The sequence below is a fragment of the Salmo trutta genome, chromosome 22 (genome assembly GCF_901001165.1).
Source record: "Salmo trutta chromosome 22, fSalTru1.1, whole genome shotgun sequence".
Lineage (NCBI taxonomy): Eukaryota > Metazoa > Chordata > Actinopteri > Salmoniformes > Salmonidae > Salmo > Salmo trutta.
The window spans coordinates 1,686,299-1,702,753 of NC_042978.1; the positions used below are offsets into that span (position 1 = coordinate 1,686,299).

Below are 16,455 nucleotides of genomic sequence, written 5' to 3' on the forward strand. Positions count from 1 at the left end.
ATGTCTCCTGTTTGCACTGGAAACAGCAACTGCATTAACGTTTGGGATTTTTATATTTATTGTAAAAGCATACCGTTTCGTTCTCTACAATGGCCAAATAATACAAATGTGAATAATAAAAAATATCTGAAAATGTCATGCTCAATACGTCCGGTATTTGTCGTAAAGGGATAAATACACATTAAATTATTTACAACTCATGCCCACCTATCAAGGAATTGGTTTCACCCACCGTTGGACGCTTTCTCAGGAACTGAGCGCACGCCATAGGACAATACATTGACATAATTATGTGTATTTCTAGCTACATGAAATATTAGGATTTCCTATTACCTATAAATATTGAAAGTTAGCATTTACCCCAACACCATAGAACCACGCGAGACTGTGCATAGGTTACTGGTTTATCATCACCATTTGTTTCGGCTGATCCAAGCACTAACGTTAGCTACAACTGCCTGGAAAAAATAAGGTAGCTACCTTACCCTTCTCTTCTTTTCCCCTAAAATAACAGGGTTGTATCAGACTATTGTTCTTTCCAGCATGAGAAGTCTGCAAATATGATATTGTTATTCATGCATGTTTGGCTATGTGTCATCCCACTTTAGCTTACTGGAAGTGTTGCCTGCTCCTGTGGCTCTCTGGCTACTCTGCATGGTGATAACGGGGGCCGTAGCTAGCATGCTATCTGGCTAGCTAGCTAGATGGCTAATTAACTAGCTACCTGGCTAGGTCAATGTATACACACATCTTTGGTAGCTGTACACTTCCGCATCATTTGGACACAATGGTGGCATCTATTTTTAAAACACACAATTACATAGTTGTATGGGACTCACTGACAGTTTCAATTTAATATTTGAAGCTAGCTATAACGTTAGATGGATGAGAATAATTCTGCAATCAGCAGAGATGGGCAGCTCCCATTGACATAATTTATCATGTCTGTATAGTTTCTCTGCCGATCATGGGACACCTGCACAACAGACTATGTATTTGTAGACTGTATCTGCTCATCCTCAATACAACTATTCAGGTGACCCTTTACTAATAAACAGGAACCTTGGATTTATCAAACTCCTTTCCTAGAACACCTTGAAGTAAGACTTTCTTAGGATGCATGATGTTGTCAGGCAAAGGAGTAGGTTATGGCCTAGGGATGATTTGAGATGCCCAGGGGTGTCATTTCAGCTTACGCTATGGTATGCGGAGGGGGTTCCCTAGCTACAGCCATCTTTATCTCTGAACTGTTTAGATGAAAAGTTTCGCTCTTCCCTGCATCTGCGTCGATGCGCTCTCCATAAAGCCAGCTAGCCAGCCTTCCTCCTGCTCCCAGGCGTCCGCATGGTCCTAAAGTCAGCGGGGTTGATTAAATGCTAAATTGCACTTAATCAGGATTGGAATGATTTTAGTATTCTATTGCAAATTGTTGGTGTTGAGCTAGTGGAGATGCCAGTCAGTTAAGAACAAATTATTATATTCAATGACAGCCTAGAAACACTGCCTTGTTCAGGAGCAGAATGACAGATTTTTACTTTGTCAGCTCGGGGATTCGATCTAGCAACCTTTCAGTTACTAGTCCAACACTCTAACCACAAGGCTACCTGCCACCCCGATAAATGGATGCATTGCATGAATGATTGTCTATCACAAATATATTATTGCTCACTGAATAATATCAATATTTGAGTAAGTCATATTTTATTTCTAAGGTTGACGTAATATCTCAGCCTACTGGATGTAGGCTATACCTTGTTACTCTTCTGTGTCACTGTGAGTATTCTAGTTTATTTGTTGTCTAGGCTACATTATATTGCTACCATGCAATCACTCAGTACCCATCTAGAAATGACAATCCCCAGGGCAAGTTGATTAAGGCAGCTAATCAGTTAGGTTTCAAGATAACAAGTTAGATTGTCACATCCATAAATTCAGCTGGGTCAGAAGAAACCGGAAACATCAAGTTTTCATGGGGAAATAACATGCGCCTCACATTTTACAGTCCCCGGTGAAACATATAGCAGATGCCTATAGTGTCTGTTTTTCTTCGAGATGAAGTTCTTGCCACAAAGTCGACAGACACCACATATCAATTTTGTTGGTGTCAACTTTGTCGGAGATTACATTATTGCTAGGTAAAGCTAGCTTATATCTGGCTAACAGCTAGCTACGGCACGTGCTAGCTTGCGCTCTGAAGTTGTTTCCAATCCGTATTATTAACAAGACAACACTCCATCTTAACTCCTCTACATTTACTGGATTGTTTGAACAGTCCAGAAGAGATCCTCCCCTGAGAGTTTCTTTCTTTCTTGTCATGATCAGAATGTGGGGCATTCAGTTCAAGCGTTTCTTTTACATCTGGTACGTTGGGTTTATAAATTATATGTATAGGCCTACTGCTTCATTTGTCTTATAGGGTAATCTATATAATAGCGTAACCTAGGCCTATTAGCCTATACAGTGCCTTTGGAAAGTATTCAGACCCTTGACTTTTTCCACATTTTGTTACATTACAACCTTTTTCTAAAATGGATTAAATAAAAAAATACTCCAATCATACACAATGCTCCATAATGATAAAGCGAAGACAGGTTTTTATAATACAGAGTATTTGCAAAAAATACAGAGTATTCAGACCTTTTGCTGAGACTTGAAATTGTGTGCATCCTGTTTCCATTGGTCATCCTTAAAATGTTTCTACGACTTGATTGGAGTCCACCTGTGGTAAATTCAATTTATTGGACATGATTTGGAAAGGCACACACCTGTCTATATAAGGTCCCACAGTTGACAGTGCATGTCAGGCTGTAACATAACAAAATGTGAAAAAAGTCAAGGGGTCTGAATACTTTCCGAAGGCACTGTATGTTAATGTATTTAATAATATTATTTATTTAGCCTATCTATTCAGGTTTAAAGTATATCACAAATCAAAGTATATTTTCTTTAAACAACGAGGCTATCAATTCGGCGTACTCCATCTTATGTACAAATGAAAAGTCTTCATGTTGATTTTTTGTAGAAATTGTTTATTATTCTCATTGCCAAATGCTAATATCTTCTTGTGTGAAACCAATGTGTGTGTGTGTGTGTGATACATTTTGAGTAATTGGAAATGAAAATGAACCACACCCAGTTTTTGTAATTATTTAAGAGGTTTTACACTGCAAGACTGTCTTCAAATAGGTACAGTATAGCCTAGTCAGGCAAAACAGACGAGAAAGGTTATCTCACTGTAGCCCGTTCATATGCAGAAGTACTGTTCTAATCTGACAGTAATCACTGGATTAAAGGCAAAGCGTTTAAGCGTTTGATTAACAGTTTGAATCCATATTAATCTGTATAATCCATCCGCATGCTCTGTAAACAAAGCGCTGTTAATAACACTCTAGGAAACATGTTATAAACAATAAGGCAGGTCACTAAGTTAGATTTTGGTTTTAGTTCTAGGCCCAAGTTATTTATAGCCTAGTTTTTATAGGATAGCTAGTTCGGCCTACAACTAGTCAGTCTAATAGGCTAGATCAGCTGTTCCATGCCTAGCTGGTGTACATAGGGGAGGGGGACCTTCCTTATTTTGAGGGGTAAAATAAAAACATTCAAAAACGATGCAAAAATCTGAGATGATTTAGGCTAGAAACAAGTGTTAAAATGCCAGAGGAAGACGCGACTCTGATGCACATGCGAATATATTTGGTTTGTCTTTGTCCCTCAGCTTCTGAATGTCATAATCTTTCTAAAGTCGAGGAGTCAAAGAATTGGACTTTGATTGGGTCGTAATCTTATACAATATGTGACTTTGTCACTACCAATTGATCTACTCACTTTCTGTAAAAGAGTATATACAGTATAAATAAATTCAGGGTTCATATAAATTCAGAATACATATTTGGTAGCAGAATAACATTTGGGAAATTGGTTCTAGAGATTAATTTCCTTATTTATTTTAATAATTATTATAATCATTAAATAGCCTACCTAAAAGATTTCATGAGTCTCAAAACAACATTTTCTTAGGTCCCTCAAATTAAGCAAAATCAAGCTGGTGGTATAGGCGATCTCAATAAACAATAATAGGGCGTGACATTTTTCAAATGTGAAAAAGGGGGCCCTGGGGGAAAAAAGGTAGGGAACCCCTAGGCTAGATATTTATTCTTTGAGTTTTATACAGTACACAGAATATGAAGTGCTGTGTCTTGATATGACACATGTGCATGTACAGAATGTTACGATACTGCAGCTCAGGAGGATAAGTGTAGAATCCAGCTGACCATCGGTTATCTCTATACCCATGACTTTACACCAGCTTCTTATATTAGCACATTATGAAGCCAGAGTCATATCGACAGTTTAATTTTAGACTCAGCGGCAACTTAAAACTGCTTGCTCCCTCCCAGTGCATGTGCACCGATCTCGAGATGTGCGTTTGCACCGATTTCACTGAAAAGACGATGTGGGGATGACTACAGTAGCCTATAGATAGATAGATAGATAGATAGATAGATAGATAAGGTTACATAAGAGTTTGCTCCCCGCCTGAGTGTGCATCCAGCCATTGTGGTGCAGAAAGATGCCACAGTCATTGGGCTAAATGAGGATACCATTAAGAGCATGAAAGATCCCATTGGCAAGTCTTAGATGAGGCTAATTGTATAAGACATAATGAATACCCCTAGGTCTATTTTCTCTTGGAAGAGAGATACAGGAAGTTGGCCAATAGTAGGCAGCCTATATGTGACCCACCGGCTCGATTCGGTCTTATGTAGCAAAATTTGAAATGGTGTTTTTTACATTGGGTAAAAGTAGAGACTCGGAGCTAGAACATGGTATATCATACACTACAGTTGAGGAACAATGGGAAAGTAATTCTGCTTTGAAAGTTGATGAAGTTGTAACCCCACTTTTGAGAAAATTTTCACATGTGAGGCTATGTACTAAACAACCAAAGATTTCAAGACTAAAGGCTGGTTTATACTATGTCAATCAACAGCTGTCGCAGTGACATCATGAACCTTCTACTGTCATCTGACATCCAACTTGTCGTTGTTGTATGAAAGAGTATAAACACAAAAACTACAGGCTATTTTGGACCACCAGGCTGGTGGTCCAAAATTGCATAACTGGTGTATTTTAACACCAATACATCCACTTGTTTAAAAATGTATTTAGTCAATCTAGCAAACCAGGCAACTGAAAGCAACTTTCGATGTTTTGGTTAACTTCTAGCTTGTTAGATAGCTAGCTAACGTTAGGCTATAACTAGCAATGCTAATTGCTATGCGATACGAATACTATTACTACACAGATCATACATGTAACGTAAGCTATCTAGCTAACAGTACGCTTTAACTTGCAATGAAAACGACTTTGACAAAATGAGAAATGTATAATATCTAAAAAATGTAGCAAGCTAGACTCTCTTACCCGTTTACATGGATGAACGCTTCTCCCTCTCTGTCACAGATGCCATGTTTGCTCTTAGTTTGACGATGTAATCTGGAGATGGGTGTTTTGTACAACAGCCTTCTGTGTGCTCTTTTCGACTCCCTCTGCATATTTGTGCAAATAAAATATATTTACGTTCGTTCAAACATGTCAAACGTTGTATAACATAAATCTTTAGGGCCTTTTTCAACCAGAGCTTCAATAATATTCAAGGCGGACGATTGCATTGTCTTACTAAACGTTTCGGAACAAAAGGGTTCCCATGGGTGCCCGCGTCATAGTAGTAAAGGCCCTCCCCCTGTGACCAACTTCCCAAGCCTCTCTTTCGGTCAGTTTGTACCATAGAAGACTCAAACCACTTTGTAAAGACTGTTGACATCTAGTGGAAGCCTTAGGAAGTGCTAAATGATTAATAAGTCCCTGTGTGTTTCAATGGCAAAGGCTTGAAAGTGATTCCACACATCAGATTTCCACTTCCTGTTAGGATTTGTCTCAGGGTTTTGACTGCCATATGAGTTCTGTTATACTCACAGACACCATTCAAACAGTTTTAGAAACTTTAGAGTGTTTTCTATCAAAATCTACTAATTATTTGCATATTCTAGTTACTGGCCAGGAGTAGTAACCAGATTAAATCGGGTACGTTTTTTATCCGGCCGTGCAAATACTGCCCCCTATCCCCAACAGGTTTAATACCACTTTGGGTGGTGTATCAATAAACCATGTCACTACAAAGATACGTGTCCTTCCTAACTCAGTTGCCGGAGAGGAAGGAAACCGCTCAGGAATTTCACCATGAGGCCAATGGTGACTTTAAAACAGTTAGAGTTTAATGGCTGTTTTAGTAGAAAACTGAGGATGGATCAACAACATTGTAATTACTCCACAATACTAACCTACTTACACAGTGAAAAGAAGGAAGCATGTACAAATAAAAACAATCCAAAACATGTATCCCGTTTGTAATAAGTCACTAAAGTTAAACTGCAAAAAATGTGGCAAATAAATTAACTTCATGTCCTGAATACAAAGTGTTATGTTTGGGGCAAATCCAACACAACACATCACTGAGTACCACTTTTCACATTTTCAATCATCTTATGGTTATTTTATTTATTTATTTATTTATTTCACCTTTATTTAACCAGGTAGGCAAGTTGAGAACAAGTTCTCGTTTACAATTGCGACCTGGCCAAGATAAAGCAAAGCAGTTCGACACATACAACAACACAGAGTTACACATGGAGTAAAACAAACATACAGTCAATAATACAGTAGAAAAATAAGTCTATAAAAAATGTGAGCAAATGAGGTGAGATAAGGGAGGTAAAGGCAAAAAAGGCCATGGTGGCAAAGTAAATACAATATAGCAAGTAAAACACTGGAATGGAATGGTTAATGGAAGAAAGTGCAAAGTAGAAATAGAAATAATGGGGTGCAAAGGAGCTAAATAAATAAATAAATACAATAGGAGAAGAGGTAGTTGTTTGGGCTAAATTATAGATGGGCTATGTACAGGTGCAGTGATCTGTGAGCTGCTCTGACAGCTGGTGCTTAAAGCTAGTGAGGGAGATAAGTGTTTCCAGTTTCAGAGATTTTTGTACTTCGTTCCAGTCATTGGCAGCGGAGAAATGGAAGGAGAGACTTATGCTTGTCATTGGCAAGGACTAGGGCGTTTTTAATGATGAAAAGAAACAGAAAAGAGCTAAGCACAGGTACAAATCTAGAGGAAAACCTGGTCAGTTTTCTTTCCAACAGAAACTGGGAGCCAAATTCCCTAAAACACAAGGCCAAATATAAGCTGGAGTTGCTTACCAAGACGACAGTGAATGTTCCTGAGTGGCTTAGTTACAGTTTTGACTTAAAGCTGCAATATGTAACTTTTTGGGCAACCCGACCAAATTCACATAGTGAGTGAGTTATAGATTTGACATTCTTATTGAATGCAAGTCTTAGAAGCGGTAGATCTGTTCAATGTGCGTTATTTCTATGCTTCCTGTTCTTAAGTTTCGTTTCTCCGTCTTTTACTTTCGGCTTTGTACACCAGCTTCAAATAACCAAAAATATAGCATTTTCAGCTATGTAAAATATATTTCACAGTGGTTTAGATGCAGGGCTTGGCAAGTGGGGCTGATATTTTACTTGTCCAATAGCTACAAATATTTGTCAGAAACTGAAGATTCTGTAGTAGCAAAAAACCTTTTGACAGATGTGAATTGATAATAAGTGGACAACCCCAGACTCTCCAACAATATGGAAACTATAACAAACTGAATCTGAATACAGTACATCAGTGAATTCATTGATGTACGAAACATGTAGGCACGAAAAATGTATGTACTCGCTACAGTAAGTCGCTCTGGATAAGAGCGTCTGCTAAATGACTAATATGTCAGTTCCATTTTCCCTTGTGTGGCAGAATTGATTAATTACTGTATAATACTGAATAGAATAATAACCTATGCCAACCTATGCCAGGCAAATTAAAGCTGCTTGTTACCATAGCGACATACATAGATAAAGAGAGACATCTCTAAAGCACAGGGATCAAAATGTCCCTAAATGTTTTCTGCAACACCCCAAAGTGACAGTAGAAAAGGCAGGGGACCCCACTTAGAGAAATGATATTCCCTTAACACTGGCTGTGTGTTCATATTCTTCTATTCTATTTCCTGTAGGCTGTCCCAACACAAAGTAATAACATGATAGCAAGTTCTCATAGTGTAAAGGTTTCTTAATTGACACTAAAGGGTTGTATTCTATAACCACTTAATTTGATACAATTACAGTTTTTCTCAGGGGACCCCACTTAAATTTCATGCCCAAGTTTACCCTAGAAGGCGCTAAACTCATACAATACTACAGAGCTGCAAAAACAAATATTTAGGCCATCCACTATTTATCACATTTGGTTACTCTAGTCTAGAAGTTAGACCAGAGATAGGAATTCCATTGGGCAATGAATGGAGAAATGTATAATGCCCCAACCAGCAGACTGTCGACCAATCGCTTTCACATTGTCATGCTGCGTTACACGGTTTCTGAGCTAATCGTCATGCTAATGTTGGGTTTCTGAGCTAGCGCCCAATTGACTGCCATTCACTCTTTGAAGGAGAGCTCTCCTTGTCCCAGAATTGCCTAGAATGCACCATTGACGACGCATGGGCAATGTGCATGTTGGGCATTAATACGATTCCATGGAAGTTTCCCATCTCCCCAAAACTATCTCTGGTTATATGTAGTTTTTCTAGCTAATGGTAACTGGCGTTAGTGCAATTGCGCTAACTCTAGTTATCAACTAACTTCAAACTGCATGCAGACATACAAATGTTATCCAGAAGTACATCTGACTGTGAGGAAGTAGGTAAAGTGCTTCATTGCCAAAATCCCAAACTGTCCCTGAATAGCTAGCATATCAATGTAACCTGTTGGTGGCTAATTTACTCTAACGTTAGCTAACTTGGCCTGTGAACCTGTCAGTCAGTACCGGGTTGCTATAATCAACATTCGCTAGAACAGTTTAAACTATTTTGATTGACTTACACGTCTGATATATTGGGGAAATCAGACATGTTGAGCAGTACATGATATCTCCCTCTGTGTCGACAGGTCGAGCCCATGGAAATTCCTCTTTCCAGGTCGGAATTAATTTTCTTATTCTTTTTCCTCGTATGCTACTTTTTTAGCAGCTGGTTCAAGGTTTGGTATTTGTGGTGGACAATGGGGTTCTTTCTTGGTGCCTGGCCAGCTTTCGGTGCTTGTAAAAATATATTTTATTAGACTGCTATCGCCCGCTCTCCATTTCCCAGAGACAACACCGGCAAGAGAGTAGGCTACACACATTTGAAAACGGCACACACACACGGACACGTGATGAAAGAGAGACTTCAGAAGAGCCACCCAAACTCGCAGCTCAGTTAATTTGGCCCAATCTCTAGGCTACTTGCAGCGCACTGATAGATAGACAAGTGTCTCCGTGCAGAGATTGGGAGTTGACAGTGCGCAACACATCGCATCTTCAGTACACTTTGATCAAATTGATCGGATTAATTGTTGGACATTTTTTTTGTTAGACATCTGAAAAGCTCAGTCTATATTCTCCTTGTCCGGCAATTTTTTTCCCCTTGTCCCAACAACCAACTTGACAGAGCTTGACGAATTTTAAAAGAATAATGTGCAAATAGTGTACAATCCAGGTGTGCAAAGGTTGACAATTACATTCGGGAAGTATTCCGACCCCTTTTTCCACATTTTGTTACGTTAAAGCCTTATTCTAAAATGGATTAAATTGTTTTTTTCCCCTCATCAATCTACACACAATACCCCATAATGACAAATGTTTTTTTCTTCCCAAAATGTATTACAAATAAAATGAAATCACATTTACATAAGTATTCAGACCCTTTACTCTGTTGAAGCAACTTTGGCTGTGATTACAACCTTGAGTCTCCTTGGAAATGACGCTACAAGCTTGGCAGACCTGTATTTGGGGAGTTTCTCCCATTGTTCTCTGCAGATCCTCTCAAGCTCTGTCAGGTTGGATGGGGAGCGTTGCTGCACAGGTATTTTCAGGTCTCCCAGAGATGTTCAATCAGGTTCAAGTCTGGGCTCTGGCTGGGCCACTCAAGAACGTTCAGAGACTTGTCCCAAAGCCACTTCTGCGTTTTCTTGGCTATGTGCTTAGGGGCTTTGTCCTGTTGGAAGGTGAACCTTCACCCCAGTTTGAGGTCCTGAGCGCTCTGCAGCAGGTTTTCATCAAGGATCTCTCTGTACTTTGCTCCGTTCATCTTTCCCTCGATCCTGACTAGTCTCCCAGCCCCTGCCGCTAAAAAACATCCCCAAAGCATGAGACTGCCACCACCATCCTTCACCGTAGGGAGGGTGCCAGGTTTTCTCCAGACGTGACGCTTGGCATTCAGGCCAAAGAGTTCAATATTGGTTTAATCAGACCAGAAAATCTTGTTTCTCATGGTCTGAGAGTCCTTTAGGTGCATTTTGGCAAACTCCAAGCAGGCTGTCATGTGCCTTCTACTGAGGAGTGGCTTCCATCTGGCCAATACCATACAGGCCGGATTGGTGGAGTGCTGCAGAGATGGTTGTCCTTCTGGAAGGTTCTCCCATCTCCACAGAGGAACTCTGGAGCTCAGTCAGAGTGACCATCGGGTTCTTGGTCACCTCCCGGACCAAGGCCCTTCTCCCCTGATTGCTCAGTTTTGTTGGGCGGCCAGCTCTAGGAAAAGTCTTGGGGGTTCCAAACGTCTTCCATTTAAGAATGGAGGCCACTGTGTTCTTGGGGACCTTCATTTTTTTGGTACCCTTCCTTCCCCAGATCTGTGCCTCAACACAATCCTGTCTCTGAGCTCTACGGACAATTCCTTCGGCTTCGTGGCTTGGTTTTTGCTCTGACATGCACTGTCAACTGTGGGACCTTATATAGGCAGGTGTGTGCCTTTCCAAATCATGTCCAATCAATTGAATTTACCACAGGTGAATTCCAATCAAGTTGTAAAAACATCTCAAGGATGATTAATGGAAACAGGATGCACTTGAGTTCAATTTCGAGTCTCATAGCAAGTGGTCTGAATACTTATGTAAGTAAGGAATTTATGTTTTTTATTTTTTTATAAATGTGCAAAAACTTCTAAAAACATGTTTTTGCTTTGTCATTAGTAGGCATTGTGTGTAGATTGATTAGGATTGTATTTAATTTAATCCATTTTAGAATAAGGCTGTAACGTTACAAAATGGGGAAAAAGTCAAGGGGTCTGAATACTTTCTGAAGACACTCTAACCTATTGTCTTTGCCCTTTAAATGGCTATAGATACCCAGAGGTCTCAGGAATGCTGAAGTGACAAGGCCAGAGAGTACCACATGTAGATGAAAGACCTGGCTGATGTCTGCTAAACCCCCTTTCTCCAACATTACTTTAAAGCCCCACTCTGTAATTTGAACAACAACAAAATGGCAACCTTGCAATAAAGCTGAGGGATGGGGATTGATGGACAGTCCTTGAGGTGACCACCATGATATTTTTTTTTAAAGCCAAGTGTTTGTTTACAAAGACATTTTCATAAACAAAAACAACAACCATTTGGTTATGATGGAGTTAGGCTAGACAGTTGAACTAAACTCATGAAGCATTTAGGGATATTCTTCAAGAATCAATGAGTAGGCTAGGCCAATATGATCCAGAACAGCTGTAAATATCAGAGGTGCGACCAAGTCACTATTATTCGAGTCACAAGCAAGTCTCAAGTCACAAGGTCCAAGTCTCAAGTTGAGTAGAACGTCTCGAGTCAGGTCCAAGTCGTGTATTCTAAGGGCAAGTCTCAAGTCAAGTAAACAAAAAACATCTATACAGGCAATGTCTGGTTCAAATCTATGAAGCTTTGTCTATTTATTGAGGCTAACAAAAAACATTTTCATTATTTTGTCTACAACACATTTTGATTATGTAATTTATTTTAACAACAAATTCCAAATGCAAAAGCTTCATAAGAAAAGTATCACTTTCATGCCAAAAAACAGTAGGCCTATGCTAGTAATTGTTGCTTGATGCCCCATTGCTGGTGAACTTGCAAAGTAAACGGTTAATATTCTTGATCACCTAAATGTTTTGGAGCTGCATATTCATTTATGGCATCTCCCCTACAATTTGATATTTGCGCTGCACCCGATCCAATAGCTGTACATCAAATCAGCAATCTGTTCGCTAGCACAGTGGTTTTACATTTTTTCACCTGCGACCCCCAAAAAGGAGCTTGCGACGACAGCGCACGCACATGCGCTCGCGCACAGGGCGAACATGCACCTACCATCGCTGCGCAAATGTGGCCTGTCATTACAGCCATAAATGGTGATGCATTTTCAAAATGCAAGATACAGAAATAAACTATTGCATTTTGAGCTGAAGGTCATTCATGTTAGCAGTCAATATCGACTACGGATATCATGTCCCATTGACACATTCTCTGGAGTCCAGAGCAATCTTACGGCCTGCTGGTCAGATGGAAAGCATGATCTGTCTGTAGACTTTTTCTTCATCACAATCATAATTATTAATTCACCAGAATATGTTACATCTTCATCCCATAAGTATGGGCGATGTTACAGCTATCTTTAGACATATAGCCAAAATAATAACATATTTTTCAGATTCAGTTTCACACTCGCAACACCACAAAACCTTCTCACTGTGCTAGCTCAAGACTCGAGTCCACACCTCTGGTAAATATCACAGAGTGGGCCTTTAAGTGGTGTTCTCAGACCTCTCTATTGATTCTACGTTCTGCTTTGAAAACAAGTTTTCATGTGTAGGCAGACATGCATAAATCCTTTGGGGAGATCCTTTTAGCTTTGAAGCGTCTTTGTAAAGATAGCGTTGTGACACTATTGTATGGCTCAGATTTTTATTAAGGTAGTTTAAGTATTCAACCTTTGCTGTGTCTTTTTAGTTCCTTCTTGTGCAGTGAGACCGAGAAATGTTTTGAATCCGTAGGCTAATTTCTTGTTTTGAAATGAAGACATGACCTATCTATTTTATGTATTCTACAATGTGTGATAGAAAACGGTCAGCCTTCCTGTCTTGAGTAAGACATGTGAGCCATTATTTTCATAAAATGAACATGACCAGCAGAGAACAGTGTTACAAAGTCTCAGCATATCTAGGCTTGCTAATGGGACAGGATGGGGAGCCAGAGTAGCACTTTACTGCAACAGACAAACAAACACACATTTGTTGTGAATGAGGGATAGTGAATGGAGAAGTGGATAGAGAGGAACTGGCCTTGACAATGACTCTTTAATTCGTCGGGCATTAGAGGGCGTAGGTATTGGCATGAGCTCACTCTGGCTCAGCGTCCATAGAAACTCAGCCATTCAGCATGTCAGTGCCACCTTTCTATGTCCCTCTGCCCGTCTAAATAGTTTTCTGAAGGTTGTGGATAATAAGCAAGCACAAATCATGTTGTCAAGAAAATAAATAAAGTAGAAGCCTATAATGTGCTAATCATTTAAATGGTATGGTATAATTTCTGTAGGACTGTAGTCAATAAAATGACAATCATCTGGTGGTAAATAAATTGTCGGAATTGTGCTCTGAATTGACGTAGAATCTTTCTTTGGTACCATACTATTTATTATCTTACAGGCCTAGCTCGTTTATAATAGTTTACTCTGCATAATAGCACCATGTAGCCTAAATATGATTCAAGTAGGCCCTCTTGTGGTTGTTCATGCAATTACCAACCCGTGAGGCAACCTCAGAGACAGAGGAGCAGACTGACAGAGAGACAGACCGAGAGGCAAAGGCAAACAGACAGAGAAACCTAGCAAGAGAGGGGCTGGATTATTAAAGCAGACTAGGCCTATAGATATCCTAATAGACACTATTCTCTTTCTTTCGCAGATTAACCATGCCATTACATGACATGGTTGCAAGATTGCAAGATCAAATGTTGCAAGATCGAATCCCCGAGCTGACAAGGTTAAAATCTGTCGTTCTGCCTCTGAACAAGGCTGTTAACCCACTGTTCCTAGGCTGTCATTGAAAATAAGAATTTGTTCTTAACTGACTTGCCTAGTTAAATAAAAGTGCAAAAAAAAATAACTGTAACAGCTGCCATTTAACCCAGGACTTGTCCTTGACCTGCTTAACGGTTGCTTAGTCCTTGGAATAAATAAGTAGGCCAGGCCTATGTCAATGAAGATAAAAATGTCCTGGGCTGCACATTACAGAAGCATTCTGATTGGTCTTCCTTTGACATCGGGTGCTGTAGGTGTCCTGAAATTGTTGCATGTTGTGTTTATATCTTTATCTAGCAAGCGTCCCACCTACTCAACAGCCAGTGGAATCCCGTGGCGCGATATTCAAATACCTTAGAAATGCTATTACTTCAATTTCTCAAATATATGACTATTTTACACCATTTTAAACAGCGGTTGACATGCTTCGAAGTACGGTAATGGAATATTTAGACATTTTTTGTCACGAAATGCGCCATGCGCACGACCGTGATTTACCATTCTGATAGTGTCTAGAACGCACGAACAAAACGTCGTTGATGGAACATAACAATGGATTATTTGGGACCAAACCAACATTTGTTATTGAAGTAGAAGTCCTGGGAGTGCATTCTGATGAAGAACAGGAAAGGTAAGACCATTTTTCTTGTAGTAAATATGATTTTGGTGAAGGCTAAACTTGCCGGGTGTCTAAATAGCTAGCCCGTGATGGCTGGGCTATGTACTTAGAATATTGCAAAATGTGCTTCATCCGAAAAGCTATTTTAAAATCGGACATATCGAGTGCATAGAGGAGTTCTGTATCTATAATTCTTAAAATAATTGTTATGCTTTTTGTGAACGTTTATCGTGAGTAATTTAGTAAATTGTTAGTAAATTCCCCGGAAGTTTGAGAAATTGAAGTAATAGCATTTCAAAGGTTTTGAAAATCGCGCCACAGGATTCAACTGGCTGTTACGTAGGTGGGACGATTTGGTGCCACCTAGCCCAGAGAGGTTAAAGACAAGACTCTCGTTAATCTAACCACACTGTCCGATTTCAAAAAGGCTTTACAACGAAAGCAAAACATTAGATTATGTCAGCAGAGTACCCAGCCAGAAATAATCAGACTCCCATTTTTCAAGCTAGCATATAATGTCACAAAAACCAAAACCACAGCTAAATGCAGCACTAACCTTTGATGATCTTCATCAGATGACACTCCTAGGACATTATGTTATACAATACATGCATGTTTTGTTCAATCAAGTTGATATTTATATCAAAACCCAGCTTTTTACATTAGCATGTGACTAGCATGTGACTAGCATTCCCACCGAACACTTCCGGTGAATTTACTAAATTACTCACGATAAACGTTCACAAAAAACATAACAATTATTTTAAGAATTATAGATACAGAACTCCTTTATGCAATCGCTATGTCCGATTTTAAAATAGCTTTTCGGTGAAAACACATTTTGCAATATTCTGAGTAGATAGCCCGGCCATCACAGGCTAGCTATTTTGACACCCACCAAGTTTGGTACTCACCGAGAAAAATCGCATAAAAATTGATTTTAAACAGCGTTTGACATGCTTCGAAGTACGGTAATGGAATATTTTGAATTTTTTTGTCACGAAACGCACCGGGCGCGTCACCCTTCTTTACCCTTCGGATAGTATCTTGAACGCACGAACAAAACGCCGCTATTTGGATATAACTATGGATTATTTGGAACCAAACCAACATTTGTTATTGAAGTAGAAGTCCTGGGAGTGCATTCTGACGAAGAACAGGAAAGGTAATCCAATTTTTCTTATAGTAAATCTGACTTTGGTGAGGGCTAAACTTGGTGGGTGTCTAAATAGCTAGCCCTGTGATGCCGGGCTATCTACTTAGAATATTGCAAAATGTGCTTTCACCGAAAAGCTATTATAAAATCGGACATAGCGAGTGCATAGAGGAGTTCTGTATCTCTAATTCTTAAAATAATTGTTACGTTTTTTGTGAACGTTTATCGTGAGTAATTTAGTAAATTCACCGGAAGTTTGTGGGGGGTGTGCTAGTTCTGAACGTCACATGCTAATGTAAAAAGCTGGTTTTTGATATAAATATGAACTTGATTGAACAAAACATGCATGTATTGTATAACATAATGTCCTAGAAGTGTCATCTGATGAAGATCATCAAAGGTTAGTGCTGCATTTAGCTGTGGTTTGGGTTTATGTGACATTATATGCTAGCTTGAAAAATGGGTGTCTGATTATTTCTGGCTGGGTACTCTGCTGACATAATCTAATGTTTTGCTTTCGTTGTAAAGCCTTTTTGAAATCAACAGTGTGGTTAGATTAACGAGAGTCTTGTCTTTAAAATGGTGTAAAATAGTGATATGTTTGAGAAATTGAAGTAATAGCATTTCTAAGGTATTTGAATAACGTGCCACAGGATTCCACTGGCTGGTTAATAAGCCCAATCAACAATTTTAAAGGCATACTAAAACAAG

The 16,455-nt window shown here is 39.3% G+C and overlaps 1 protein-coding gene across 4 annotated transcripts in view; it reads left to right on the forward strand.

Moving 5' to 3' along the window:
- Positions 1-234: 234 nt before the first annotated feature.
- Positions 235-16,455, forward strand: part of ttll7 (tubulin tyrosine ligase-like family, member 7) — a 142,141-nt gene continuing 125,920 nt past the window's right edge. For all 4 annotated transcript variants that reach the window (XM_029706283.1, XM_029706286.1, XM_029706284.1 and 1 more), the window contains exon 1: positions 235-472. The gene's annotated coding sequence lies outside the window, so the exon portion shown is untranslated. The remainder of the gene's footprint in view (positions 473-16,455) is intronic.